The sequence below is a fragment of the Lissotriton helveticus genome, chromosome 5_1 (assembly GCF_964261635.1).
Source record: "Lissotriton helveticus chromosome 5_1, aLisHel1.1, whole genome shotgun sequence".
Taxonomy (NCBI): domain Eukaryota; kingdom Metazoa; phylum Chordata; class Amphibia; order Caudata; family Salamandridae; genus Lissotriton; species Lissotriton helveticus.
The window spans coordinates 257,253,207-257,267,331 of NC_136065.1; positions in this window are offsets into that span (position 1 = coordinate 257,253,207).

Genomic DNA, 14,125 nt, shown 5'->3' on the forward strand with positions numbered 1-14,125 from the left:
CAATAGGTTTATTGTGCAAAACAGGCTCACCTGTATAAAGCCACAAACAGGGTCGTAGTCCTCGGGGTGAAGAGGCTGCTTTGAAGGGTGGACATGAAGAATGGGACCCACGTTGAACTCTGAAGGGAAGAATAGGAAAGGGGTGAGTACACCCCCCAAATCCGTTGTTTCCACCAATTTGAAGCTGGTGGTCCCACTGCCACGGTCAGCTCATGGGAAAACAACTCATCATACGGACGGCAGTAAACCTACTCTGTACCACCCTTTGGCAGCTGCTTTTCTCCAACCGTGACCTCAGCGGTCTGCTATGTGCTGGCGGTGTCACCGTCCAGCTTTGTTCCTTGCATATTGGAACTATCCCTAGGGACCAACTTAATGGCTGCACGTAACCGCTTATTAGCAACCCCGCACTCCTTGTTGAATCAACCAGGATCCGATTAGTGTCCAACTCGAACCAGGTACAAAAGGCTGCTCTTAATGCTATCATTCAGCGAGTGGAAAGCCAAAAGAATGGCATCACTAGACTGGGTTATTGACAAAAGATAATCCAAGATTAAGGGAAGGTTAGATTTAATCGCTGAAGTCAAGAGTTTGGAAAAATCAGCATACTGCCACCTGAGCCTTAGACCATGATCATGTAAGGAAATACCGGTTGCTCCAATTAGAGCATGAGGATTAACAGTCCCCGGAAGATCAAGGAAAATCTCAATGGGTTATGATCCCTAAAGGCATTTGCCGAAACAGCCACTAAGTAGGCTACTGCACCCATCAGGGGAGAAACCAGGATCTAACCAATGGTTGAACCACTTCCAGTAAAGGTGGGAATAGCAGAGCCGATGTCCTCTTGCATTTCCATAGCTTTATGCAACCAAAGATCACATATATGCTTGAGCAACTTGCCTCCCCTCCGATCAGAGTACCCGGATGTGCAAATCCTCCTGGTGGACCTAATATGCCTGAAGCATGGAAGGGTTCAAGACAAACTTTGCATTAAAATCCCCTTGAATAAGGACATTACAATAATTAAACAATGCAAAAAACCTTCTACGAAGACATTGTACAATATAAAACAGATCATCAATGTTACAGATATTGCCGGAGGGAGCCACGCCAATATAAAAATGGATAATGCAAAAATGAACTTGGTTGGGGTGTTCTACCATAAAAGTTGTATCCCTGAATAATTTTTAGGCACCGGAAAGTGAATGAAATTGCAATATGTGCGAACATGAAGCATCAGACTCCTGCTGTTTCTGCCCCTGTGGGATCTCCGGGCAGGCGCACAGAAAATCTGATAAACATCCCAGATGAGGTGGTCTGAGCACCAGGTTTCTTGCAACAGATATATTCCAGTAGATCAGTTTCAGCGGAGGACCTGGGCAGCCACCCCTCTCAGGACTAGGCATGGCATTGAGAATGGCTGAGATAGCAGGCACGATATCCCCAATAGCCTTGCTAAGTAGGGACAGTGAAACAACAGACATAAAACCTGCCTGGGGAATTTTGTTGGACATACCTCGAGATGGTTCTGGCCACCAATAGGTATATTTCTGGTCACCTAGGTGCTAATAACATCAGTCCATGTCACTAAGGTGCGTCAGGGGCACAAAGCGATTTCAAATGTTTCAATTGTGGTGTTCAACCTGAGTTGGAATTTGCACTCCCATTGTAGGGATCTAAACCAGGCCTTTTTGTAGATGTCTGTAATAAAAGCCTTGGGGTACCATACATATATTTCCCTATGCAGCCACAAGCAGTCAGTTTTCCAAAAAAACACGCCCTGTTAAAGGCTGGTGTCAAACATTTATGATTCCACAATCACCGTCAATTGACTTTAGAGAGGGCCCGATCCAATCCACTCAAAGAACCATCAGGACGTTATGGTAGCCCTACACAGAAAAGTTTGAGTGTCCTGCTAACCAATGACATACTTAAGTTTCAAGTTGACTCTGCACTGGGATCCTCTAGCTTTGGAACATTGGCCAGGACTATGACATAGGGACAACTTTCAGGAGGTAGGCGTATACATGGTAAAAGGTTATTGGGGCAGGGATCAGGGTCAGGGTAGGATGAGGCAAACTGCAATCTGGAGTATAAACAGCAGGCCCAGGAATAGCTGTGGGCAGGTGCTTCTCCAGAAGACGACTGCCGAAGTTTGAATTCAATGGAACCAACAAACTAACTATTTTGATATCAATATATATTGCACTCGTTTTATTCATTGTGAATCGTTTTCAAAAGCTTTTCTTTTAATGATATTTGCTTTTTGTATTTAACAACTTTTTTCTGCAAAGGTCGTATGTTTGGATGAATTCTAATACAAAGTCTTGAATCCAAAAGAATTACTGCCAGAGTTCCAAATGTTGCCATTCAGTTAAAAAAATGGTGCCTGCACTGTTGGATACAAGTCGCGTATGTTAGCATGGACCATAGTAAAAGACACATCCTTACAGAACTTAGCACCATGGCTCTCCGAAAAGCTGTGTAATCTTAGACTCCCATAAACAGAAACCCAAAAACTATCTGATTCTCACATACAACTACAATCTTAGACGTGCTTTACCACTTGATGATCAAGAAAAAAACAAACAGCTGGCCCAAATATCAAAACCTAAATATTGAGAAAAAAATATCGTGAAAGCATTTATATATAGGTAAGTATACATTTTTACTATGTTTTCCTTCTCAAATATGTACCTTGGCAAAATATATATATATTCAAGGTGCGTAGTTGTGAAGTTAAGAATATTAAATCTATAATATCCTTACTTATATGCACTTACAATATTTTGGTTCCTTATATTTAGTCTCAAAATCTTGCCCCCTTGATATTTTTGCCTCAATATTTTGACATAGAATCACACACTCAAAGTAACATTCCTGGCTCTCCTATCACCACAGACTCTCGGCCTGGTAGTCCTTAAGTGCCCTGCAGGTACTCTGAGGCAGTGGCTCAATGAGCACTAAGGCAAGAAATGATCAAATGGCAGGAGGTGTGAGGCCAGTCCCTCATACGTCTTCCATACCTCCTCTCATGAGAAGAATATGAAGAGGCCTTGGGAAGAAGATGCAATAGGGTTCTGTAGAAAGCTGACTCCACTAAATGTGTTGCTTCTCAATTGTCTGTGCTAACTTCAAAACAAAGCTACGCTTACTCGAGCATGCAGGCGAAGGTGTAATGTGCATCCCTCAAATACAAAATAGCATTGAATTTAAAATGCATGTTAATGTGCAACAATGACAAAGCACTGATAGTACTTTATCTATGTATAAGAAATGCTTTTACTGAAGGGTAGACACCACAACACTATATTGTAGCAATAAAGCCTTGATGCTCTGAGTTAGACAGAATGCATGTTGAACTGCAGTATGGATCTCCACAAGACCAGCATATCACTCTTGTCGTGCTGGAGCAGCTCTTTCAATTCTGACATGGAAGCTGCAGTAAGTGAAGACGGATTTCAATCCAGTCTAGTACATTTCCTCCTAGTTCAGCTGCTAGGCTCTTTCGGGACAGTCGAATGATCCACTGTATTAAACTCAGCAGAACTTTCCAGCAGAATATAGGCCTGTAGTTTTTTTATCAGAGCTATGATGATGTACTACTGGGAGTCCATCAATACTGATGCAGTTGCATCCTTGAGTCTGAAGCTGGATTTTCAGCTGTATTGTATGATACCAGCCTCCATGAATTCCAATTATTGCTTTGGAATCACATTTAGTAGTATTTTGTCCTGAAAGGATAGATAGGAAGTAGGGCAGTAGCTGGGCCTGCTATAGGCCATTACAGAGGATGTATTTTTAGAGTCAAGATGACTAGTGTGTGTTTTGGGCAATTCAAGATCTTCAGATAAGGATGTGTTGATCAGTGCAGTGGTGTAGCTAGAAGTGTTGTGTTGATCGGTTTGATTTTGACATACTGTGAACTATCAGCTGACTTGACACCTGGGTTATCTGTGCAGATTTCTCCACCTGCAGTAGGGGTTTTTGGATTAAAGATGGCGAAGGAGATTAGTTAGGGTGAAAGCAGCTACATTTGGAGGATGTTTCTTGTCTTTCTGTGATGCTTCCATGGATAGCCGCAATCTTGGATAGCAGGGTTTTATGGTCCTCACAATCTTTGTTAGTTGGCTGTTTGGTGGCGGATTTATGATACAAGGACAAACCACCACTCCCCACTACTATAAAAAATAAAGGGCACATCCAGTGGAACTATGAAGGCAAGCCTGCAGACAACATTTCTTCTTCAATATCTCTGGCTGCCATCTCTACTTAATCATGACAAGCTTGGTAGGATCCCAACGAATAATATATGGAAATATTTATCCTCATCATTGTTATTTTATTTTGACTGAGCTCATAAAACCACATTAAGAATACCTCAATATAGATCAAATATTCCATGTAACAAGACCACTAAAAAAACAATTACAATCCGATCTCAATGCATTATGTATGGACTGTAGTAATTTCAAGCTTACACTAAATCCAGATAAACAACATCTTCATTCGAAACGGTGCCTTAACTATACAATCACCAAAAGAAATGTGGAAACTGCAAAGTAAGGATATGGGTGTAATAAAGTTGACATGTTTACAAAGACTGCTCTGTAAGGACAAATCAATATTGTAAAAAAATACTGGGTGCAAGGAGCTAACAAAAGTACCAAAAAGTAGAAATGCATACAAGATTGCTTAGAAGTATGATCACAGAGGTGGAGTGGGGCATGCTTTTCAGGAGTTCTGATTTTAGGAACACTAAGCTGGGCAGTCACTATTTTAATCTTAAAATGGGTTATTAGAACTCATTCATTGGAATACTGGTGCAGTCAAAATATGGCGTTGCGCCTTTACAAGCCAGAATATAAGCCCTCATTCATGGTTTAAATAGCTCTATTTCTTATTTCACTAATTGGTTGTAAGCCTAGCCCCTTTTAACAGTTCATATTATTAGCAGAGAGCACATTGGGGACATCAACAATACACAGGGAACCAAAAGAACTGCCGTATTCCTGGCATGACCCAACCACAGAAAAAGCACCTTCACAATAATGTCCCTTCAAAGAGAGGAATGTTGATTCAGTCACACTAATAGCTGTAGATTGACAGGAGTCTAGTTGATCATATTGCATTCCAACCTCTTGGTGGCAGGCATACAGATAGATTGATTGTCAGGAAGCTCAGAATAGTCTTCAAAAATGTATTCTTTGTTACCTGCAAAGGCTGGCAATTTATATAGCCCCAAATGCCTGCATCATATGTTGCAATAGTTTTAGACTTGTAAATCTTTATTGGTGACGGGATGTAATGGATGAAAAGCAGTTGCTTACAACTCAACACCGACAAAACAGAAGTACTCATCATGTGCCCACACCCTGACGCCTGAAACGACACTTGGTGGCCCACCGACCTCGGCAGCCCACCCGCCCCCATGGACCATGCAAGCAACCTTGAAATCATCCTGGACTCGGAGCTCAAAATGGACCGACAAATCAACTCCGTCACATCCGCTTGCTTCCACATCCTCCGCCTCCTACGTAAGACCTTCAAATGGATCCCCCTCGAGCACCGAAAAACTGTCAAGCACACCCTCGTCACCAGCAGATTCGACTACGGCAACGCACTTTACACCAGAATTAACAAAAACCTCCCCCCGCAAGCTACAAAACATCCAGAATACCACCGCAAGACTGGTCCTCAACTTACCATGACACTGCCACATCTCCCAACACCTGCGCACACTCCACTGGCTCCCCCCCAAAGCAAGAATCACGCACACCAAGCCCTCCACAACACCAGACCAGCATACCTCAACAGCCGTATCAACTTCCACGCACCCCAAGGAACCCTACGATCAACCCAGCTCTCCTACGCTGTGGTCCCCTGCGCCAAAAAAGACCAGATCAGGAGGACGCTCCTTCTCCTTTCTCGCGGCCCTTGCATGGAACGCCCTATCACTCCACCTCAGACAGACAACATCACTCCCCACCTACACGAGAAACCTCAAGACCTGGCTCTTCGACAGAGCCCCTCCTTAATGGACAGAAACCCACACCCCTCCCCTCCTCCCCAGTGCCTTGAGACCCTTACGGGTGAGTAGTTGTGCTTTAACAAACCTATGATTGATTGATTGATGGATTGATATACATATTGCATCATTCTACTAATCTTGTTGGACAGGTATAACATGGAAAGAAACCAGTTTAGTATAGTCTCAAAGAAGACCCCGAGATATGTGCATGTATCCACTGTAACAGTTGCCATTAATACAAATTGGCTTAAATCTTATGAAAGTATGCACAATCAGCATTACCTCTGACTTACTTTAATTACGGCCTACAGATTTAATGAATGTTTCATATCTAGAAATTAGATGTTGTAAAGCATTTGGGTTTACATTACAAATAACAGCGATGTAAACACAAAGAACCACAGGAATCTGCGTATCATATTCCAACACACCAGTTCTTACACCATTTGGCTAATGCAGAGATTGAAGAGTAATTGTGTTAAAATGCACCCTTCCGATACACCTGAAAAGCATCATCAACACAACTCTTATCTGCATGGCCAAAGATCAGTCGCCAAACCACCCTCCTGTCATGGCCATCACAAGCGTCCCTAAGCTCCAGCAATTCTGCTGCTGCAATAAGAAGATCATATTTGGCTTATCTACGGAGTTTACTAAACTATTTTGGCTTCCTTGGTGTGGACTGTAATAAGAGGCAGGACTACAGTGAATCCGATAGTTGAAGTATTTAGGGTTTTGAAGCCTTGAATCACCTCCTACTTGCTTGATTCCAAATCAAAACAAGCTTCAAAGGCATTATTGATAGCATCAACCACTTTGGACTTCAAAGCTGCTGGGCATTCATTAGTCCAGGAAATGTTACTTCTTTCTGTCATTAGACACAATATCCTAGCTTGAGGTAACAAAACCTGTTCCATTTGTAGAAATTGCATCTGCAAAACAATCTGACGATATAATTATAGGATTATGATCACTCTAAGGGCACATAAGGACTTCAAAGAGTTTGCAGCTATCTAAAGGCTGTGTGCCACTAGTAAATGTAACACATGCTGGCAGGTCTGGGAAACAATGGTCTGAGCAGCTAATAAGATTATTGGAAGCAATATAATCTAACAAAAATCTGCACTGATAATAAGTCCTGTGATTCTTCACTACAGCATCAGACTGACTAACGAAAATGTCAGCCTCAAAGAGAAATTCAAATTCCCTTTCAGTATCAGTCTTTGTATTGAAATCACCTTCAATTACTATGAAGAAAACCAATTCGATCAATATTTAGCTTATTGCCTGAGCTATGCAAAGAATACAACCAAATGACGAGACAAGTCCCTCCCAATATAGTTGCAGTAAAAATTAATCATGTAGACGTGAACCCCATCTGGGAAATACAACAATAAAGCCACCATACTGGAGGATTCTGAAGGCAATAGAATGAACAAATGGCAGGGACAGAGTAGGACTGAAAGGCTTGCAAATTAAAGTCCTGAGTGGCCCAGGTTTCTTGTAATAAAATGATATGGAACAGTTGTGGGTGCTGCAAAACTCAAGTGGAGGGCAGAGGGTGGGGGATGGGGAATTAAGGAAATAATACTAAAAAAAGTAACTTTACCATTGCTGACGCTGCCGAGACCGCCTCGGTGCTCTTTTTCTCTCCTGCTCCTGATGGTATCCTATCAGTCCTTCGGACACCAGCACAGGCTCCCCACCCCAATCCCGGCATTGATATAATTTGCATGAGAGCAGCGCCAGGATTGGTCTGAGCTGCCTGGTTTGCTGTTCAGACAGTGCCTGGGAGTTGGTGCTGTTTCTCCAACCCGGCTGTGCAACACAGCTGGAGTGGAGAAACCTAAGTGCGTTTGTCTGTTTGGCCGGCCTAGGGCGGCAGCCAAACAGACATGCACACTTTACAGTGCACCTACCACTTCTCTCTGCTATAGCCCAGCTCGACTCCCTGGCTCAGTCAGTTAGAAAAAAAATTGATTATTGTTTTAATATTTTTTTTTCTCGCTGACTAACTCAGTGGGGTGACGCTCCTCCACCATTAAAGAGAAGCTGCCACTTATATGGAAACTACTGACTCTTGCAGAAGCAAGATGGCAACTAAGTGAGGCAGTCATGAGTCGCTCTGTCCATCTAGATGTGGCCAGAGTCAGTTGTAGCGGGGAAGACTGAGCATGCTCTCTGGCACTGCGGTCGGCGTTTGACATGCAGTGGACCAGCTAGACTTTCATCAAGCTGATCTGCATATACACTGGACATCCCCAATGGAAGCAATAAAATCGAGTCAAATGGGGCCAAAAACTGTCAACCCAAGTCTTAGCAATGTGAAGACCAGGGTAGTGACAGGCACACCGAGCGTGCCCACCCCAGCCAGTACGATGGGAGGCCCCGGACACAACACTATTGGGTCTGTGAGTTAGAGCAGCTGCCGGGGACAGCCAGGCTCAAAAACTGAGCTTTTGAAGTAAAGAGCAAAGGGAGATTGCTTCCCCACTGCCTCCGGGGGAAACCGGACTACTGACTGATGCAAAAAAGACAGCTCTACCTCTGGTACCTGGGCACGAGGAGCAGGCAGTGAATCCTTCATGCAATGAGGCCGCAGGTAGGGGCGCAATGAAAGACCAATCAGCTGGACAGACAACACTAGGTTCAGAGGTAAATCACCCTGTTGTCCCTATAATTCTAGAGGTTACTCTTGTACATAGCATCTCGGGGGATCAGAAGGCTGTTGATAGCGCTCCGGACTCATTAATTGCAGGCAGCTGGAAAGAAACTCTGGAAAAAGAGGACAGTGGCGAGCAAGTGGCACCCAGCAAAATGAATTCCATAATGTGTACAGAGCCCAATACGGTCAATAAACTACCCAAGCCACATAGACTGCGTAAAAGCGAGACAATGGTTGCCAAAACTGGTGGCTTGGCTCCCAACGCGGCTGAGTATTTTTTTTGCTATTTGATGGAACGGAATGATCTGCGGAGGACTTGGATCTGGCTTTTGATTCAAAAGGCAGTATTCCTATTGGATCTACAGCTAGATTCATGAAAGACCCGTTTTGCGAGTCTATAATAGCGATTCATAAGGAATCGCTATTACAGACTCGCAAAACGGGATTCATGTAGGAATCGCAATATTTATTGCGATTCCCACTGATTCCTTATTTGCGATTAGCTAATTGCTAATCGCAAATAAGGAATAACTCCCCATGCATTCCTATGGGCCTAAAGGCCCATAGGAATGCATGGGGAGTTATTCCTTATTTGCGATTAGCAATTAGCTAATCGCAAATAAGATTGCGATTTCAAGGGTGCTAGGGTAAATGTAAATTTACACAGGTGTTGCGCACACACATGTCCAAAGTACATGTGTGTGTGTAACATGCAATTGAGAAAAATGCACTAAAGTGCTTTTTTCTCTTTTTTCGCTATTTACCACGAAGTCAGACTTCGTGGTAAATAGGGACCAAAAATAGCGAATTCGCAATGTAGAAATGGTTAATGAATTGCATTTAAGGAATCTCAAATAGAGATTCCTTAAATGCATTTCCTCGCAAATGTGCGAATTCTTTATTAGCGAATTTTGCATTTGGGATGATGAATCCCAAATGCAAAAATTGCACTCGCAAAGGTCCAGATTCTCAGAATCTGGCCCTTTGCAAGCACAATTGAGCTTGATGAATCTAGCTGCTAGTGATTACCTTGAAAGCAGCAATCCATTGACAACCGCAACAGCACACATAGTACGTGAAGCTACGGGGGAAAATCAGGGCCTCTTGCATACAAACCCACTCTGGAACTTATTTAGCAAACAATTATGTCACATAAGGATGAGACGCATTCTGACAGACAGAAAACCAGAACGGCGACCCGAAAGTTATAAGGAACAGTATGCAAAGTGGCTAAAACATGTTCTGCAATTGCTGAAAGAGTGGCTAATTCAAAGACTAGGCCCACAGCTCTGGAAACGGATGTTGCCATGGCCAAGGGGCTCTCTGAGGCTCATGAAGCCTAACTAGTTGATATACAATGGAAATTGAAAGATCACAAAACCGTCAAAAAATAAATAATCTACAGGTCCCTTAGGGGAAGGAAGGAAATGAAGCAAGAGTGTTTCTGGACGACTTTTTTCAGAGGGCCTTTCCCGAGCTACAGGGCTGGAACTGGCCTCAGGAGATTCAAAGAGCACACAGAATTCCAGTGGTGCTGAGAAAGACAAATCAAGACATGGGGAAACCCAGGGCAATCTTGTTCTTTTCTTTTTTATCAAAGAAGGCCTGGTCTCAAAACGTACTGTAGATGAAGTATCGTTTTTTTGTAAGGCCTGACTTTTGCCATGTAACAGTTAAGAGGAGATGGAGACTTAGGCAATTTAGCAGGCCATTTCAGGATAAGGGGGCACAGGCTTTTTAGATGAATCCAGCAAAACTAAAGATTGTATGGAATAATGAGACACAGGTGTTCGTGTCTGAATTTAAAGTCAAAGAATTTTTGGAGGGCAAGGGTCTGTAGGCATATGACTCTACGATGAACTGAAGCCACTATTCCAAATTAGTGAATGGGCCTCGAAGTACTCTGATGCACTGAGGGAGAAGGGAATTGTATTTCAATGAGTGAAGTGATGCATATGGCAATATTGGTCTCGGTGTAGCTCATGTCTCTTGCATATTCCCCCCTCCATTCTTTTTGTTTTTCTCTTTTGAATTCACGGTTTACTTGTTTTAGTTTAGGGGTTAGCTTTAGAATTTGACCAACTTTCTGCAAGGCAATATGAAGCTCTGGGGGTCGGACTGAGAGAGTTTGATCATCACCAGCAGACCTATTTGTGGTCTGCATGTTTCACATGGGTGGGAGGGGTGTGGGGAGCAGGGGGATTTGGAGAGTGGGGATGGAGTGTTCGAGTGTTCAAAATTATGTGAGTGGCTCTGAAGATTTGGAACCGGGTCAAAAACAATATGCATCGGGGCTGTAGGGTTGGGCAGATTTATACTATGCTGAATGATATGGCGCTGGGCGACCTCGAATCTCAAGAGCTAGATAGGGGGAAAAGTTGGGGAGTTTGCAGTAGATAAGTATTAGCAAGTGAGTAACAGACACCAGCTCTTCAGCAACTTCGTGCCCGGTGTCCCGGGGGCACGCGCGCTGCACAACCACAGAGCTTCAACCACAAGGGTGCCAAGTAGCAGGAACCAGTAAATAGATTTAAGAAGTGTTTCGCTGGCTTTACAGCTGTGTGAAGCCACTATCAGTTAGAGGTACGCCCAGGCGAGAATTGGGTGCTTCTTAATATTCTCATGACCAAAGGGTTTGGGGTATCCACCAGCGGCTACACTGAAGTGTGCTGCAGCTAGCACTATAAAGTGCAGCCCCTGTGACTGGTGTCTCAAATTTGTTGTGTTTTGGGGCAAACCGAGGGGAGGATATGTCCAAAGGCCAGGGGCCCCCTTTAGCATTCCTTCAAATACAAGTTGGGCGGTTAATGATACACTGTTTCATCAAATGGGTAACATATACTGTCTATTCTGCGACGGAGGGCCCCGGGGGCACGTGCGCTCCACTAAACCACAGAGCTGCAACCAGAAAGGTGCTGAGTGGCAACAACCAGTAAATAGGTAAGATGTGTTTCTATGGCCTTACAGCTGTGTGAAGCCAGCCTCAATGTTGAGGTACGCCCAAAGGGAAATTGGGTGCTTTCAAGGTCCTCATAAACACTGTGGTTTGTCGTAGCACACCAAGCAGACTTCCCAAGCCATCCTGTGCTGCCGTCCCTAGAAATGGGGAAACAAGGTGTCAAGCACGAAAGACGATGTAATCGTGCATGTGGCTTTCCAGTGTGCTACAAGAATTTAAAGTCAGCAGGGCAGATCATACTCCAACCCCGGGGCTGCCCAGCGTGTACAGGTGAAGCCCCCGAACCCCTATTCGGGAATACGCTAGGGAGGGGCTAAGCAGGACTTTGTAAGTCCTTAAAGGTAAAGTCCACATTTGTAAAGCGCACAATCACCCGTAAGGGTCTCTAGGCGCTGGGGGCCGTCGGGGAGATTAAGCGAGCTATTGCCCAGAGTCACATGGTGCTGGGCTAACTTGCCGCCGGAGCCGGGGATCGAACCGTGATCCCCAGATTCCAGCGTCAGTCGCCCTGGCCGCGGCGCCACACCTCTCCCTCAGGGTAGGCACCATATGACCAGCAGGGGGCACAGCATAGTACAGACATTGTGTGAATCGGTAGGCCCAGGGGTATCCACCACAGAAGGAGCTGAATTGGCGATGTCTTGCTCTTTGTCTCATACGTATAGTTATGGACAACCAGGTGCAGCATGATTTAGAAAGCATAATGACTGCACATGCTAAAGTATATTCCTTTTCACCCTAACAGCCTAAGTGGGCAGGCGGGTGTTGGAGCGGTCAGCTAACAAGTGGGGCACAGGTGTGCAAGACACTCGGGTATCCTGGTACAACCAACAAATTCAGGTGGCCAGGTGTACCATGGTGCCTGAATCCGCCCCGCCTGAGTGGCACGGGGCAGATTCATGTAAGCGATGGAACTTCCTCATGGGAGGATTAGTTCTTGGCACAAGTTCACTTGCCAGAAAGGCCTTCGTCAGAAGACTCTGGTGGTCTAACGTCAAGGGTCACTGGGATATAGATGGGGTCTCCTGCCCATGTTGGCAGGGGGCCTGTATAGGAGAGAGTAAAGGGTTACTATGAAAGGGATGGGGTCCACCTAACAACAGTAGGTATGGACTTATTCCGGCTAGACCTTCAGGAAACACTGAAACTGAACGGTTGTAAGTAGGTCGGATCGGGGCATGGTGGGGGGCCCTGTCAGTGATGGTGGCTGCCGCCAGGCCTGTGGCGGAGTTACAGGGCGATCTGGAAGCAGATGGTACAGATGGGTACCTCAGCGTGGCACATAGGTGTGCCAGAGCCTAACACCAGGGGCCTCATGGGAGGTTCCTGGAACCGATGTCGGCGCCCCATTAGTCCTTCGGGCGGTTGTGGGCCTGAGGAACCGGGGGCTTGCCTAGCTGCGCTCCGCCCCGAAAGGGGTGTGAGTATAAGAAAGGATGGTCAGGTGATTCTTCAAGAATCACCGGAAGGGGCAGCATAGGGGTGGTTCGCCACGGTGCTGCCTGGCTCTTCAGGCGGGCAGGTGGCGAGAATGCTGCCTGCCCTTGGATCGCCCGTAAGATAACCCACAAGCATTACATAATGTTGTATGTAATAAACCTGCAGCAGCTATTCCCAAGTTAACTATTGTGTGATGTGTGTTATTTGCGGGAAGCATGCTAGCGGGGCGGGGGGGGCTTGTCGCCATGATGTCACTATGCAGCTGCCCAAAGTCACCGCAGGGGGCCATTGAAGAGGGCGGCACCCTTAGTGGCATTGGGCTCCCCCTTTGCACATCTCCTTCCACCCTCCCCTCTCCTTGTCATCCGGGAGGGTGGGGTTTAAACCAGGTCTGGCCCAGCACGGGTGACGTCGTGTCCGGAGTGGCAAGGGGGCAGGGCCGGGGTACTTAAGGCCCCTCTGCCATTTTCCCAGCCTCTTTGCTACCAGGGACGGGACGTTGTGCTGCCAGGGGACACGCCATCTCCCTCCCTACCGCATACCCGACATGTGAGCTTTGGGGTTATGGTTGGAACAAATTAATGTTTTCTTTATCATTGCAGGCAGAGTTCTAGGGCGATCTGGATGCAGATGGTACATATAGGTACCTCAGCGTGGCACATAGGGGTGCCAGAGCCTAACACCGGGGGCCTCATGGGAGGTTCCTGGAACCGATGTCGGCGCCCCATTAGTCCTTCGGGCGGTTGTGGGCCTGAGCAACCGGGGGCTTGCCTAGCTGCGCTCTGCCCCGAAAGGGGTGTGAGTATAAGAAAGGATGGTCAGGTGATTCTTCAAGAATCACCGGAAGGTGCAGCATAGGGGTGGTTCGCCACGGTGGTGCCTGGCTCTTCAGGCGGGGGCGGGTGGCGAGAATGCTGCCTGCCCTTGGATCGCCCGTAAGATAACCCACTAGAATTACATAATGTTGTATGTAATAAACCTGCAGCAGCTTTTCCCAAGTTAACTATTGTGTGATGTGTTTTATTTGCGG